General features: G+C 40.4%; 1 long non-coding RNA gene across 1 annotated transcript; it reads right to left on the reverse strand.

Moving 5' to 3' along the window:
• Positions 1 to 2117: 2117 nt before the first annotated feature.
• Positions 2118 to 16898, reverse strand: LOC109972849 (uncharacterized). Its single transcript, XR_002276748.1, has 4 exons — positions 16837 to 16898; positions 4572 to 4903; positions 2954 to 2975; positions 2118 to 2837 (listed from the first exon to the last, which is right to left on the reverse strand). It is a non-coding gene; the product is annotated as an uncharacterized LOC109972849 (long non-coding RNA).
• Positions 16899 to 17133: the final 235 nt, after the last annotated feature.

The raw sequence follows: 17133 nt of genomic DNA on the forward strand, positions 1-17133 counted from the left end.
CATCCCTCTCTGTTCACTGCTGCTGAAATCCACATGCCCACACGGATCCTTGGTTATAAGCAAGCTAATGTTAGCATTTCAATTTTGTGCCTTTGTATTGAATCATTCTGGTTGTAATTTGTAATCATTCCAACTGATTGCAGTGTTGATGTTTTGTTGTCCAATCAGCAAAAACCAGAGTGTTTTCCTGGACTAGCAAATGAAGTAATGTTGCATATTTTTGCTCAGGTTTGGTCCAGTATATGTCAGACATAGCACTGCAGTCCATGTAGTATTTTAGTGAGTTGTTAAAATTCATCAACACAACTAGAAAAGTGCCAGGTTTGTTCAACTATCAAAAGCATAACATGAAATTTCTCTTGCTTCACATACAACTCATGGTTGTGTGTGTCATGTATGTAGTGCTGAATGTGATGTGATAGTGGCTGGAACATTAGCACAGTATCAGTATTACTGGGAAAAAACATCCCTCTGTATAATCTGCTAATGTTGTGTGCAACATTAGACATACGTAAGCATATCACTAAAATGTAAACCTCATAATCTCACATTATTTCGCTGCAATGCCACCAAAACCCTTCAATGAAAGTGGTGTATTGTTTGCAAAGCTGATGCATAACGCTCACCACCACCAAAATGTTTTAGCTTCATGAGGCCAGTTCCTCTTCATAAGCATTATAAAATGTATTAAAACACAAACCCACAGAACACACATACACACATGAACATGGCGCAGGCAACAACACTGTCTCTCAAAACAGCAGCTGGCGACATCATTTCCTCCAGCTTGCTCGGCTGTTTACAGAGCAGGCGGAGCCAGACAGAAAAACAACCAGCAGAAGGCTCTGCATTTGCTTTCCCACAATCCCACTGTCTCCAGTGAAAGCACTGAGTCATCAGAGACAGATAACAAATAAGTGATGTTTTCAAAAACATGAGAGACAGAAAAATGAATAATTGGTCACACAAACACACACACACATTCACCATTCACAGCCAATATGACTTTTTTCTCATTTCAGACAGAACCTTTTAAACTGCCTTTAAAAAACAACTTCAGATTGAATTTACTTGATTTAATCTAAGGAAACTTTCAGTTTACCCTCTATCAAATATATGAATCATTTTAACGGTAGCTCTGAGGAATTGTTGTGTATTGGTAAAAGCTTGTGGTCATGGTCCACCTGATTCCATGTTGCCTGTCATAGAGCTCATTTTCCTCAATAATCCAAAAGCCTGAAATATCCTATTGTCTTTTTCTTGAGGGAACCAGTGTGATGCTAACTTGGCCTACAAAAATACGTCATCCCTCTATGTATAAGCCCTCCTGTAGCTTTTTGATGGGAATGACTGGACCTCAGTTTGTCCACATAACACAGTGAATGTGATACTTTGATTGGATAAGACAGTGAATTCACATTAAACTGCTTTAATTGCTGTTTAGACTAATTCACAATGCAGATGAAGTGGAAAGAAAAATGAGTGTGGGATGCGTTTTCAAGGAGGAGGTGTTAGGTTCAGTGTGCACTTTTGGTCAGTTCATTTATTCAGTATGTGTGTGCATCTAGAACTTAAGTACATTGTCCTCACCTGCACCTGCTTCTCAGCCTGTCATACTGCAGACAGTCAACAAGTTCATGTAATTCAAGACACCCTCAAAGAACAAAGCTGCTGCCAGTGCCAGCAGAGAACGGGAGAATGTTCAGACGGTGTTAATGTACTCTTGCTCTTTGGCCTGAACAAAAGACGAACAAGTTGTTCTTCACTCTGGGTATGGAAAATGAACTTTTATTTTTAAATGTGTCACTAGCTCTGTAACATAGTAGCTACTTGCCCACAGATGACTCCCTCCCTTTCACTCGAGACATACTGGGATCCCGAGTAGGAAATGAATGAATTAATACTGAGGAGCTACTTGCCCACAGATGACTCCCTCACTTTCACCCTAGACATGCTGGGATCCCAAGTAGGAAATGAATGAATTAATACTGAGGAACACTGACCATAAGTCCTTATTTCTGCACCCAGAGCAGCTTCGCCTGCAAAAGACAAAACAACTGTTCAGTGTTTCCAATCTGACAGGAGGAATCTGTGTAGTAAATAGAGCCATTCCTTGCATTCATTTAGCTACTGAACCATATTTAGCAACATAAATCTATTTACTAGCTACTTATCTATCCATCTACCCAGCTACCAATGACCCAATTCATCCACCCACCAATCCATTCATTCTCTTCACCTCTCCATCCTTTTATCTGCAGTAGTCCCACTGCGCAGTGCATTAATGAGCTTTGGCTTGTTGAGCTGCTCTTTGCTGGTTCATTTCACAGTGTCAGACTACTGTACCAGTGCAATAGATCCCAATAAGGATAAATCAGATAATGCAGCACAGGAAATTGATAAGCATTGCAAACTGAATAGAGGAAACAGTGCAGGCGATCCTCTTGTTTACATCTTGGGCCGCCCTGCTACAGCTGTCATCAAGCTCGACTGAATCAGTAGCAATGATGTGTAATCCTAAAACTCGTCACTGTTTGGTACAGTACACCTCATTCACTGTTCTCTTACAACTGTGCGCTGTCAAATTAACCGTAATTTACACCAAATCAGGTTATGCAAAGAACAACCTGATCCCCACATAATGAGACTTACAGTAATATGTACCTACAAGATGAACTGATAGTCTATGTGTGTCCAGGAGTTTAGTTTTTTTTTTAAATAAGTAATCCAGTAGGTAGGGCATCACTGGGATAAATAAATCAGACATAATTCTTGCAAGGGATGTTGTTGTTTTAGTACAGGAGGTGATTGCACATGCCCCTCAGTTGTCCTCCTTCCTGTTGGCAAGTAAACAAACAGAGAAAGCCTTATTAGATTTAAGTAGCTACCTGCTGCTGTAGTGATGCAGTGAAGGCTAAATGTGGTTCTTTGATGAGCATTTAACCTGTCCTACCTGAAACGTCTTCCCATAAAAGCTGAAAAAATAGCAAATACACATTGACGTGTGAATAGGAGCAATAAATCTAAAAAATGCAATTAAACGACAACAACAACATAATTACTTGCTTAAAAATTACATTAAAACATTATGAAAAAACAACAGCAAAACAAAACAAAAAATTTTAAATACATACAAGAACAATAATCAATACAGACAGTTCAGGATGGTCCAACTCTCCCTGTGCATATGTCAGCCTGTGTAGCCACTGTTTATGCATAAGCAATAGATAAATACAGGACAAATGAATGAATGGTTTTCAAGTGGAAAAGCAAAAATTAAAAACCATTAAAAGGAAAATAACAGATTTTTTTTCTCATTTTATTTAATTTTGATTAATTATGGGCAGCATGGTGGGGCATGGTTGGCGCTGTCGCTGCACAGCAAGAAGGTTCTGGGTTCGACCGACCCGGGGCCTTTCTGTGCGGACTTTGCATCCAGCGACCCTCTTCAGGATAAGCGGTACAGATAATGGATGCCATCATTTGTTTTTGTTACATAGTGCAGAACTTTACACAATGTTACTGCTAACTTTGTTAATAGTGGAAAGTATCCAAGTACAATTACTCAAGCATTTAAGTACAGTTTTGAAGTACGTTCTTCACTTTAGTGTTTCCATTTTCTTACATTTTTACTCCTCTACAGTTCAGAGGGAACATTGCACTTTTTACTGTACTAGTTACATTTATTTAATGAGATACTGGTTATTTTGCAGATCCATATTAATAATACTAGATAATATCACAAACTACCCAGCAGTATATTAAGTAAAATGAGCCCCAGCTTTACTATTATATTATATTATTACACATTAATCCATTGTAATTCAAAATATAGCATGTATTTTTCTGAAATGGGTCCTAAGTGCTTTTCTTTTGGTACTCTAAATACATTTTTCTGCTAACACTTACCTAGGTTTTGAATTCATGCACCTGCTACTATTTGTAATAGAGCATTTCAGCATTTGTGAATTGCTATTTTTACAAGCTTACTTTTTCCACCACTAGATCTGGTTCTTCTGAAACACAGACCATTATTCTTCCCTCGCTTTTCAAAGGTCCTCAGCTAATTCCCCGGGTAATTTCATCTCTTTCTCCCTCTGCTTTCTTCCACCCCTCCATCCATCTTTCCCTCGATAAACTCGCTCCTATCCCATAATCATGTCCACTCCCTCCCACACCTCCCTGCCATTACAGCATAAATGAGGCAAACTGCGATTGAACAAAGAGTTGCCTTGTCGCTGTGGATCGATACATCTGATTGCTGCCACATGATTGTAGAAGCAGATAGGCAAGAAATGACAAAGAGAGGACTTCTGCACACAAGCAGGCTCAGCGGGGGTCACTGACTGCTGCACATAGAAAAATAAATGTCTGCATGCGTCAGTCACAGGCTAACGCTGAAATGGCCATCTCAATTAAAATGAAGTGAAAGTCTTCTACATACCGTTATTTAACAACACACGATTTTGGAGTCCAAGTATTAACAAAACATGACACCAGAAAGACTTGTCATTTAAGCAGATAGTCCCACATTGAATATATTAAGGGTGTCACTTGTTAAAGTTACCCACCATCAAATACCTTCTCTCGATAGACTGAAAGCCAGAGAAGACTCTTCAACTTCCTAATCTTTTCCTGCATAGTCACCAGGAAATGTGCGTCATCTCTCTGTGGGAAGCTGTCTTCAGTCCACCCAGGGAAGCTTTTTCTAATTTGATCATAGTAATTTTATGAATCTGTCATCAAGAGACCTCTCTAGCAATGATGTATACTGGTTGCAAAGTGGCCTTTAATTTCAGCTGCCAGTCTGAGAGTGAGTCACAGCGAGCACAAGGCAGCAGCGTTCAGTCAGGTGGCCGGTCAGCCTTTGGTGGCACAGGCTTTACACGTCCTCTCTCTCTGTCTGTCAAACAAAAACACATAACAAAATAAATAAAAAATATGCACTTCCATTGTTTATTGTTGCATCATGTCCTTCCCTTTCTCACTCACCAACTTTTTTTTACTCAATCACTCATGTTGCTCTTTTTCACCCACACAATCCTGCAATCACATGACTTTTAAACTAATTTACTTAGTCATAGCTCACTCACTCACCAAATGTTTTCACTGGCACAAATATTCAGTCACTCACTCAGGTATTCACTTGTTCATGTATACACGTACTTATTAAGTCCCTCTTTCACACACTTATTTACTCATTCACTTACTTAAACACCATCTCCCATTCAGTGACTTCATCAAAGCATGTCTCTTCCTCCTGCTACCCCCCTCCCTTACTTTTTCTAGGACACATTACAAAATGAATTTGTTGCCTTCTGTGGGGCTGAAAGTGAACTGGGCATATAACAACACACATACCTTCTTCTCTGGTCCTGGATCTCAAAAGACACTGTGAAACTCACACTTTGCCCCAAGTATGCAAAGATATTACGCAAACCATTTGAAATGCAGCTACTGTACAGTACAGATCCTCAAAGTAAAATTAGTTTATAAACATATGACTGCTGAAGGCACAGCGTGCATCGTATTTACCTACGTCAGCTGTGGTTTTGTGAATTTGTGTGTGTGCAGAGGAGCAGCACATGTTTCATTTAACTGAGAGGCTACATTTCTGCACTGCAGAGGAATCATATAGAGCTGCTGCTGTGTTGGTAGACAGTGTGGGACTGTTACAAATAGAATGGAGCATATCACTACAGTGTAATTAGACAGGAAAACAAACAGCAAAATGCATACTGTGTGTTACTGTACATGAACATTGCCAATTAAACCTCTTCATGTATCACTGTGTATGTCTGCATTTATTAATCCATAAATTAAAATACTCTTCATGTATCACTGTGCATGTGTGCATTTATTAATCCATAAATTAAAATATTGTGAGTACATACTGTATGTGTTTTTGGAGTATACTAATGGGCAGTGGAGAAACAGATAATCCTACAAGAGTGTTTGAAGCAAGCTGATGAATATTTGGGTACTTTTGTCTTAGTTTAAACATGGCCACCTTTATGTGAAACCAGACTGGCATCTTCTGTAAAAGAAGAAGCAACTTTTCTGAGCCACCTTCAAAGTCTAAAGGGGTCAAATGTTTCTCAAAACTTCCATTTTCAGTGGAGTATTGCTTTAAAGTCATGCCTTGCCAGAATCTGTGGTTACTGTGGTAACGGCAAAAGAGTGGGTTGATGCAGCAAACACTCCTTTAGCAATTCATCTCCAATATGCATGGATGGATTACTGAACAGGCACTAGCTTAAGTGGCAGAGCACCCACCAGGTGATCAAGTCTGAGTGAATAAGGGCATAACAATCTCAGGCATAATGAAAATACAAGGTTTAAGAGAGCCAAGAGAATAGTTTTACAGAACCTGACATGGCACATCATCCATTATGTTTTGATTACTTAAAAGATGTCAGAATCTCTCGGCGAAGACAGGCATTACTGTTCAGCAGACCTTAAAGAATCACTGGATGACACTCTTGCCATCACTGTTTGAGTTCCTGTTGAATAACATAAAGTGAATCACAGTGCTGCAAGGAATGCCCACAGGTGAATGGTTCATGTGTGATGCTTAATGATAAAGCACTCTGAAACATTCATTGCAAAGTTTTGAAAGTACTCTCAGCAAGGCTCTCGATGTAAAACTTCACTTTTATACAACATTTCCTGGAATGTAAATCCTGCATAGAATAAAGTAAATCTTATATTAAAATTTATTTTTGTTTTATATATTGTACATGTAAATATCCCTGCCTGGGGGGAAGCTGGCCATGTGGACAGCCCTAGCCCGTCTCGTAGCCCTGTTTAACAGCACATCGACACAGAAACAGTTAGAACTGCATTGTTCATTCATCCATCACTCATCTGTCAGATGGGAGAGCAACAGCATGCTCTTATTTTAAATCAATCCAGCTGCTACATTGTGTTGTTTTTCACTTGCACTATAAAGTATGAATTAATTTGATGCAGATTTTGATGCTTCAGGCCTAATTTCTTCTCAGTTACTGTTGTGGGTGTATTTTTTGTGCATATTTGTATGTTTGGACATGCATTTTGTGTGTGAGTGGGTGAGTGTGGGGGTGGGGAGGAATAATATTGTGTGCGTGGGTCTGTGTTCACATGTATCTCATGGCAACAGCCAGACTATGACTCAGTCTGAGGTCTGCATTTTGACATTTGAAGATCCAGAATCAGCAGTGCTCTTTTTGCGCTACACTTTTTTTTTTTATTTCCCTGCTGACTTTATCTGACTGTATTGGTTGTAGTTAATCCTGCAGACACTCAGGAAAGCATGTTAATTAGCCTGGCTATTCATTCACTGGCCTGACCTATCATTCATTCACACTTTTCTTTATCCTGTGAGGAACCTTGGAGTCCTTTTTGACCAGGCTATGTCCTTTAAATCACACATAAACCAAGTCTCTAGATCTGCCTTCTTTCACCTGCGCAATATTGCAAAAATCAGGAGCATCCTGTCTCAAAGTGATGCTGAAAAACTGGTCCATGCATTTGTTACTTCCAGGCTGGACTACTGTAACTCTTTACTATCAGGATGTCCCAATAATCCCCTAAAAAGCCTCCAGTTAATCCAAAAGGCTGCTTATCATCCTAACAGAGCACTTCGCTCTCAGAGTGCAGGTTTACTTGTGGTTCCTAGAGTCCACAGAAGTAGAATGGGAGGCAGAGCCTTTAGCTATCAAGCTCCTCTCCTATGGAACCAACTCCCAGTCTCACTTCAGGAGGGGGACACCCTCTATACCTTTATGATTAGACTTTATGATAAAGCTTATAGTTAGGGCTGGATCAGGTGACCCTGAGCCTTCCCTTAGTTATGCTGCTATAGGCCTAGGCTGCTGGGGGGCCCCATGATGCTCTGAGTTCCTCTCCTCTCCTCTCCTCTCCTCTCCTCTCCTCGCATCTATATGCCACCATTACACATCACTAACTTTGTGTCTCCTCTCTCCCGTAGTGTGTCCTCTCTCTTTCTTTTTTTATTCTGACCCTCTCATATATGTAGCTGGGGAGAACAAAAAATATAGAGGCACCTCTGAATATAATGGGGTTCAGTACAATACCATTTTTAACTATGACCTCAAAAATCAACATATAGAAAGTCACTTTCGGCTTTTCCCGACTAGGGGTCACCACAGAAAATCGTCACACTGACGACTCGCATGTTGACATTTGGCACATGTTTTACGCCGGATGCCCTTCCTGATGCAACCCTGATTCAAACCCAGGCCACAGCGGTGAGAGCGCTGTGCCTTAACCACTAGCTTACCAGGGACCTCAAATATCAACATATAATTGAATTTATACATTTATGACAATTTCACCAAAAACTGAAACATACTGGGCTTCAAAAACACAGATGTTAAGGACGAAGTGTTGCATTGAAGTGCGTACAGTTGTACAGGTGTACCTAATAAAGTGGCTGATCAGTGTCTAGGTGCAGTGTATTTCCAACCGTTGGTAAAACACAGTAAATAGAAACTTCATGCACTTCAAAAAGGACTGTGTATTCACACTTGCACTTCATTTTTAGTTGGAGGTTTGTAAAAAAAAAACAGGAAAATATAAAACTTTAATGCCTTGATTTATTTTTATTTATTTTTTTTTTTCATTAAAGACAAATCTTTAAAATGTCTGTGTATGCTGTCAATTACAGTTCTTAGAAAGTAAATCGGAATCAGCCAAAATCGGAACTGACAGGTCAGACTTAGAGGTTAGACTTAAAAAAAAAAAAATCTGAAATCAAAATCCACCATGAATACTGAAACTGGTGCGTCACTGATTTTCACCTTACACTTCACTTCACTGCATTTGCTTCTGAAGGAGAACAGTCTACAGTATATTCATACACCCACTAGAAGTGTGGAAAAGTAAACATGAGCAATGTTGCTCTTATTTTCCAGGTGAGAACAGTTGTATCAGATGTCCAATTTCATCTGAAGAACTTCTGGGTTGATAGCAGAATACCATGTTACAGAGCTTGAGTGAAGAGCTACTACACACACACACACACACACACACACAAACTGTATAAGTAAGGAGACACTTAACAAGCAGACAAACATTATGCTACACCATTTTGGAAGGCAGGTGGACGTGATGTTCTCTGGCTCTGCATCAGAGAGAGAGAACAGCATGTAGTGGGACTTAGGATCCTGCTCATAAAGCAGTACCTTCTTCTGTTTCCATTACGATACCACGTGTCCACAATCCCCAGAGTCAGTCTGGACTGACTGAACCAGGACATGGGGAACTAAGCCTGTGGAGCCGTTGGATAGTCAGGCAAGTTCAAATCAATTCATGTGTCATGTAGCCAAGGAAAAGCTGAGCAGTGGTATCAAGTGTAACACAGGCAACTTCAGATGTCCTCACCCATGTTGTAAGATTACGATCAAGAATTTGTCTAAACTTATTCTGAACCTTGTTTACATTAACACGATTAGCTATGATCAGTTGATCATGAAGCTGGTTAGAAAAGCATTACTGATGATTTGCTTGCACAGATGCACGCATTTAGTCATCATATGAATTGTTAATAGCTCGTGCTCACATTTAGTCTTCATCTTTAATGAGGCCAGACTTAGCTGCTTTAGCAGTATAGACCCCGTTGCCATGGAAGTGGTGGCCATAGCAATGACTCTGCTGAGGACAGTGATGTGGTGTTGTTTGATCAGAGATTGCTACAGGCAGTACAATATGTGTAGCTTCTTCACTGCAATCCAGTGACTGTATGAGAGTGCTACAAAATACAGAGTGAAATTAAAACACAAATGAAAACACAGCACATTTACAAGAATTATGCTAAGATTTTGCTATCTTTATCTCTAAGTTTGAATGTGTCCTCATTCTGACCACTGAGCTCTGTGAAGAAATTCTTTGAAGGAAGGCCAAAATGTCCACAGAAAGGTAAAAAAATCTATTGTGCAGAAGATTCAGTGTCCTTTAATAAGATTATTTAAGATCAGTTTTAAATGGTGTTATGCCCAGCTATATCAAAGCAAGAGCTTACAGTTCCAAGCTCAAAGTCCAGATAACGAGATTGACATTTGTGGCATGAACTAAGAATTCGGTTGTGCTGTAGTTTACAAGCAGAACTTTAACTTCCTTGAAAAAGAAACTTAATATGTTACATATGATTTATTTTACAAGAACAAAACCTGTAGTCATTGATGTTTTTTGGTCACTTGGGAGCAACACAAAAAACTGTAAACACAACAGTGAAATGCCATTGTGCTGTGGTTAACACTACTGCCTCACAGCAAGAAAGTTCAGGATGTAAAGCAAACGAGACCTTTTTGTGTGGAGTTAGCATGTTCTCCCCGTTTGCTCCAGGTACTCCAGCTTCCTCCCATAGTCTAAAGACATACAGGTTAGGTTTAATGGCAATTCTAAACTGTCAGAGGGTTTTGCGAGGAAGTGCATTCCGGCATAAAAACACTGGTGCCAAATCAACAAATGGCTTAAATGTTACCTATTCACATGTCCCATAGCAACATTAGCATTTATCTAGAATTTAGTGTTTCTGTCCCCAAACAAATATGACATATATTAAGGCTTCTTTTAGCTCTGTTCTGTTATCACCAGCTCCTAAGGAAATATCTGGCTAATACTGTATGCACATTTTTCAAATATAAACTTAGTCACCTGTTAGGTGCAGTGAGGCACCTGGGTTCATATTCACTACATTCAAAATTATAGTTAAAATCAGAAATGTACATACACTTAGGCTGAAGTTATTAAAACAGACTGGTTGGCTAAGACATAGACAGGCTTTAGAAGCTTCTGATAGGCTAATTAACATCATTTGAGTCAATAGGAGGTGCAGCTGTGGATGGATTTTAAGGCCTGTTTGACATCATGGTGAAATCAAAAGAAATCAGCCAAGACCTCAGAAAAAAATGGTCCTCCACAAGTCTGGTTCATCCTTGGGAGCAATTTCCAAATGCCTGAAGGTTCCACATTCATCTGTACAAACAATACCATGATCATTACTAAGTATAAACACCATGGGACAACGCAGCCATCATGCTGCTCAGGAAGGAGATGTGCTCTGTCTCCTAGAGATGAACGTACTTTGGTCTGCACAGTACAAATCAATCCCAGAACAACAGCAAAGAACCTTGTGAAGACACTGGAGGAAACAGGTACCAAAGTGTCTCTATCCACAGTGAAACAAGTCCTGTACTGACATAACCTGAAAGGAAGAAGCCACTGCTCCAAGACCACCATAAAAGAGGCAGACTACGGTTTACAGCTGCACATGAGGACAAAGATCTGACTTTTTGGAGAAATGTCCTCTGGTCTGATGAAACAAAAATGGACCTGTTTAGCCACAGGGGGAGGCTTGCAAGCTGAAGAACACCATCCCAACCATGAAGCATGGCAGCATCATGTTGTGGGGGTGCTTTGCTGCAGGAGGGACTGGGACACTTCAACAAAATAGATGACATCATGAGGAAGGAAGATGATGTGGATATATTGAAGCAACATCTCAAGACATCAGCCAGGAAGTTAAAGCTTGATCACAGTGGGTCTTTCAATGGACAATAAGCCCAAGCAGACTTCCAAGGTTGTGGCAAAATGGCTTAAGGACAATAAAGTCAAGGTATTGGAGTGGCCACCACAAAGCCCTGACCTCAGTCCAATAGAAAATATGTGGGAAGAACTGAAGAAATGTGTGTGTGTGAGCAAGGAGGCCTATAAACCTGACTGAGTTCCACCAGTTCAGGAGGAATGGGTGAAAATTCCAGCAGCTTATTGTAAGAAGCTTGTGGAAGGCGTCCTGAAAGGTTTGACCTAAGTTCAACAATTTAAAGGCAAAGCTACCAAATAACAACTGAGTGTACATAAACTGAAATAAATCTTTTTCTTTACTATTATTCTGGCATTTCACATTCTTAAAATAAAGTAATGATCATAACTGACTAAGAAAGGGGATGTTTATATGATTCAGTGTCAGGAGCTGTGAAAAGCTGAGTTTAAATGTATTTGGCTGATGCATATGTAAACTTCTGACTTCAACTGTACAGCAGCATGCTGACTGACAGCAGTCAAATGAATAAATTAAAAGGATACTTGTTTAAGTGTTCTGTACTCACTGATCTTTCAAAATGAGGCTGTGCCATGATGCAATGGCTGACTGTTGGAAACTTTACCACAGTGAAGTGATGGATACATGAATCACTTCAGTGTTGTCTCTCAGGTTAACAGGTTTACTGTGTTCTCACAGGGTAATCCCTCACTGACTCAGGTTACTGAGGTGCACAGTCACATCCAAATTCTCACGTTTGTGTGTGGCCTTGTTTTTCTTTAAGTGTGGGGGCGGGAAACTGGGAGCACACTAGCATCATGGGGACTGGTGTCACTTATGGAAGCTGGATATCATATTTATTCTGAGCACTCCTAACCAATTGCCCCAGTGACACCATTTAATATGACTTTTCATTGCCCAAAATCTCTACAATGGAGTTATAGCAAAACTAGAACTGGCTATACAGGTAGCATCACCATACCCAGTATTAAGGGAAATACAGCAGGTAAAAAACACATTTATCCTTTCAATTAGTTCCTCATGTTTTGTGTGGTTAACTACTAAAACTACAAGCAATTTTGGCCCAAAAGTAAAGAACTGATCTGACCTTGCTGCCTTTAAGTTTATTGTTGGTACTATAGCGTCAGTGACAAACAAACCGGCCGTTTGACATGGACTTTGAGAGCCTATTTATGTGTCATATAAACAGGAGATTCTGCTCTGATGAGTAAAAAGATAGGCCCATTATTTAGTCCAGTGTTCAAGCTGTTCATACTGTCTAAATAGGTGCAAGCTGAACACTGTTGTAGCTGTTAAGATTGAACAGGTCAGCTGTTACAAAACTGACAAGGAAGACTGCAGGTCAGCTTTTACAGACGAGTGCTCAAGTTGGTCAAATGGTATAAAAAGTTCAATATTGTTTCTTTACTGTTTTAGTAGTAGTCAAATATCAAAAAATTCAGAATTGTTTACAACAAAAATACAACATTCCTTGGAATTTTATCCTAAATGGGATTGTTCAATGTAGGACAGGTTTAGGTCTCAGGTAATAAACTCAACAGAGTGGCTTTTTTTTTTTTACAAAGTAGTTTGAACTACTTTTTCTAAGTAGCTTTAATTAAACCAAACTACATTTCTCTCTAGAGTAGCTTTGTTGTAGTTACATATTCTTCTAGTGTGAAGTAATTGGTAGCTTGCAAAGCTACATTGTCAAAGTAGCTTCCCCAACAGTTCATTCAACAGAACCCAGGAAAGAACAGAACAGATATACAGTATTTAGTCAGTGGCATGGCTCTAGGGATCGCACTGATTAACAGAGCAATGCCTCTGAGACTACCAGACTGTAAAGTACTATACATACTACTGTGTATACACAGTGTATATTCAGATGCACCTCTGGATCCTGATTCTCAAGACCGTACACACTGTAGAGGTGAGTGATATGCATGCCTTTCTTTATAATTACACATCTCCACTCATCCGAATGACAAACTGACAGAAGTGAACACTGCCAGCCGTCCGTAGATGTTGCTATGAGAACTGTCTATGTTTACACCTGTGACTAGATCCAGAAGGGAGGTTTGGAAAAGACAGCTAACATTGTATCAGTACCAGATGTCTGTAGCCATACTGAGTGTCTGCTGTGGTGAATGAAACATCTGCCCCAGTATCTATCAGACTCTGTCTCACCTCAGATGATCCTCCACATGTTCAGACAAGCACCCAAGCTGAGACTACACTGGCAGACTCTCCCTTTGCTGCTGTTCATTCACAAAACAAAGCACAACATACAATCCCTTGTCCGTGCCTTATACAGTACTTGGAATTTTCTTTTATCTTAGTTGAACATGTTTTTCTGTGCATTTTAGTGCAAACAAAGAGAGCTATGTGACTGTTCACTAACCCCTTCCTGCTTAACTATTGTTGGAATGCCTGTCAAGTTTTATAGTCTGTGGGTTAGATTTACAACTCAAAATTCAAAGAAAGTCTCATTTAATCATACAGCTCTTCTAACTTTCCAAATGTTACTGGAGCAAACTGATCAAATTCTAGTAAGAGTCATACTTTGGGGTTTATGACACTTAAATTTATTCACCCTGTTATAGCCGCTCCTTTTCCAATGACTGTAGTCTATGGGAAAAAAGATATTTGGGCCAGTGTCACCTGATAAACACGTAGGTCGTAGTAATGCTGCTTGGCCACTAGTAGTAATATCACCCCTACTAGTACATTACCCATGCCACTTTGGCATGTGAAAAAATCCAAAGCCTGACAAATGTGCCATGTCTATGGAATCTTATTGTTCAGTGGAAGGGATTAGCAAAGAATTGGTGTGACCAGTGTTTGAAAGCCTGCACAGTGCAGAATGATTTGGGAAACCTTCCTGTATACCCCTCCAGTGAATTCATCCAGAGTTTATTACTGAAGAAAAAGGCCCCAGTGGACTTTTCTCAAACCAACAACAAATATCAAGGTATGCTTACTCATCAGCCAAGTTAAAAAGCACTAATCTGGACCACATAGATGCTGCAGTATAAATAATGTCACATCGTAAGGCAAAAGTAAAAATCATCCATTGCAGTGCAGTAAATTTTACGTCAATTAAGATGTCTACCAAAAATCTAATTAATTAGCTTTAGCAGAAATATGGAAGTATAAATGAAAGTGGTTTGAAGTAAAGATTTTTATCTCTGCAGTAAAACATTAGCTGTGCCCTTGTCTTGTTTATTAACAAGACTAGGAGGCTGGCGCTTATGCACACCAGTGTTTTGAGTAGAGGTACTTGTAGACTTTTCATGATATGTACACGTTTTCCCATAATACCAAAGGTTTCATGTTCAACAAGCTGGAAAACCCAAAAGTAAATAAAGCCCCTAAACTTAACTCCCAGTATGATGGTGAATGGCGTGAGAAACATAGAGATGTCCATGACTCACAGGCAAGGCAATGCAAATGTATAAGCCATAAGCAATCAAGATCAGAGACCCGACAGGACAATGTAAAGTCGCCCTGTGATTAACATCCAGAGTCCAGCAGAACAGAACTGTGAACATCAATTAACAATGGAAAACTAGAACCTCAAAATGCGTATGACAAAAAACCAGACAAAAATGCCACTGGATGACACATGCTATATTAAAGTTTCTTCAACCGGTTGGCGCAAGAAAAAAAAGAACAGGCTAAACCTGCATGCAATCTCAAAATCTCATAAAAATACAGAAATAAAATGCAAAGTTCAATTAAACTATTTCCTCCAACTTGTAGCCACCATCAGATTTATAACACAGGCTTCTGGGAATAGCGTAACAGTCAAGGTTGTGTAAATCTGTACTTTAGTCCGTCTGTCACTTTTGGCTGTTCCCGTTAGGGGTCACCACATGTTGAAATTTGGCACGTGTTTCATGCCGGATGCCCTTCCTGACGCAACCCTGAGTCGACCCCGGGCTGCAGCAGTGAGAGCCCTGAATCCTAGCCACTAGTCCATCAGGGACCCTATTAAGCACTATCTAATTTAAAATAAAAACATCAGTTTTGTTATGGTTAGTCCCCCTCACCAGGAGGGTGAGGGAGAACTGAGGCAGGACTCAAGACTGCTGACCCAGGTGCTAGTAAAAAAAAGATGGTTTAATGGTGGGGAACACACACACAAAAAAAGTATCAGTCAATGAATATATACCACCAGGGCTGAGCAAAGACGGCTGAGGAGAACAGGACAAACAGGTACAAAGACAAACTAACGGCAAGACTAAGGTGAGCAGAAGGATGAGGACGGACAGGTGAATAGACAGGCTAACCATGGAGACAGGCGGACAAAAAGGGAAATCCACAGCACAGGAACTGTCAGCTTGGATAACAAACAGAACGTCTAGCTCAGTGGTCCCCAACCCCCGGGCCGCGGACCGGTACCGGTCCGTGGCTCAATTGGTACCGGGCCGCACAAGAAATCATTACTTATTTCCGTTTTATTTATTATCTGAGTCTGAACGATCTTTTATTTTGAAAAATGACCGCATTCTCTCCGTTACATCTCGGTCACTTGAGCGCCAAAACTGGCTTACTTGTGCGACATATTCAGCCTGCTCAATGAACTCAATCTGTCACTTCAGGGGAAAATGACAACTGTCTTCAAGTTGGTAGATAAAGTAGCTGCATTTAAAGCCAAACTGGATTTGTGGGGAAGGCGCATCAACAGAGGCATTTTGGACATGTTTCAAACATTAGCGGGGATTTTGGGTGAGACTGAGCCTGAGCCTTCATTCTCCCAGCTGGTGCACGATCACCTGTCTTTGCCTTTAAAAGAGTTCGAGCGCTACTTCCCAACCACAAAGGACCCACGAACTGCCAAGGAATGGATCCGCAACCCATTTGTCAACAAACCAGGTGAATCCAGTATGTCTGTGCAAGAAGATCGCAAATGACGGCGGCCTTAAAAGTATGTTCGAGACAACAACTCTGTCGGTGTTCTGGATTAAAGTCATGACAGAATACCCTGAGATCGCCACCACAGCACTGAAAACCCTGTTGCCATTTCCGACATCCTATCTGTGTGAAGCGGGTTTTTCTGCAGTGACAGCAACCAAAACAAAACAACGGAGTAGACTGAACATAAGCAACACACTTCGGGTGTCATTGTCCCCTGTTACCCCCACATGGGACCGTCTCGTTGCAGAGAAACAAGATAAAAAGGTTGGGGACCACTGGTCTAGCTAACCACATGGAAAGAAACAAACTCAGAGATCCACAGCACAGGAACTGTCAGCGTGGAAAACAAAATGACGTATAATACATACCATGAAAATTGGTCTGTTATGGGATATACGAGTTAGATAAGGTAATGCAAGTTCAGCAATTAATGTTTCAGTGACGGCGGATCATCCGCCAGAGGTATAAATAAGGTAGGAGGGTGATTACAGTAATGTGCCCCTGCTGTGCACGATAACCCACAAGTCACTAAGTACAAAAAGCGACACAGCTAAGGCGCTGATCCTGCAAAAAGAGCGAGCAGAAGACAGAAAGGCAGAAGAGAGGCAGGTCGCGCCAAGTGGACCTGACAAGTTTAAACTATGCCACCCAATAAAAATAAGTCA

This window comes from Monopterus albus, unplaced genomic scaffold (genome assembly GCF_001952655.1).
Source record: "Monopterus albus unplaced genomic scaffold, M_albus_1.0 scaffold271.1, whole genome shotgun sequence".
Taxonomy (NCBI): domain Eukaryota; kingdom Metazoa; phylum Chordata; class Actinopteri; order Synbranchiformes; family Synbranchidae; genus Monopterus; species Monopterus albus.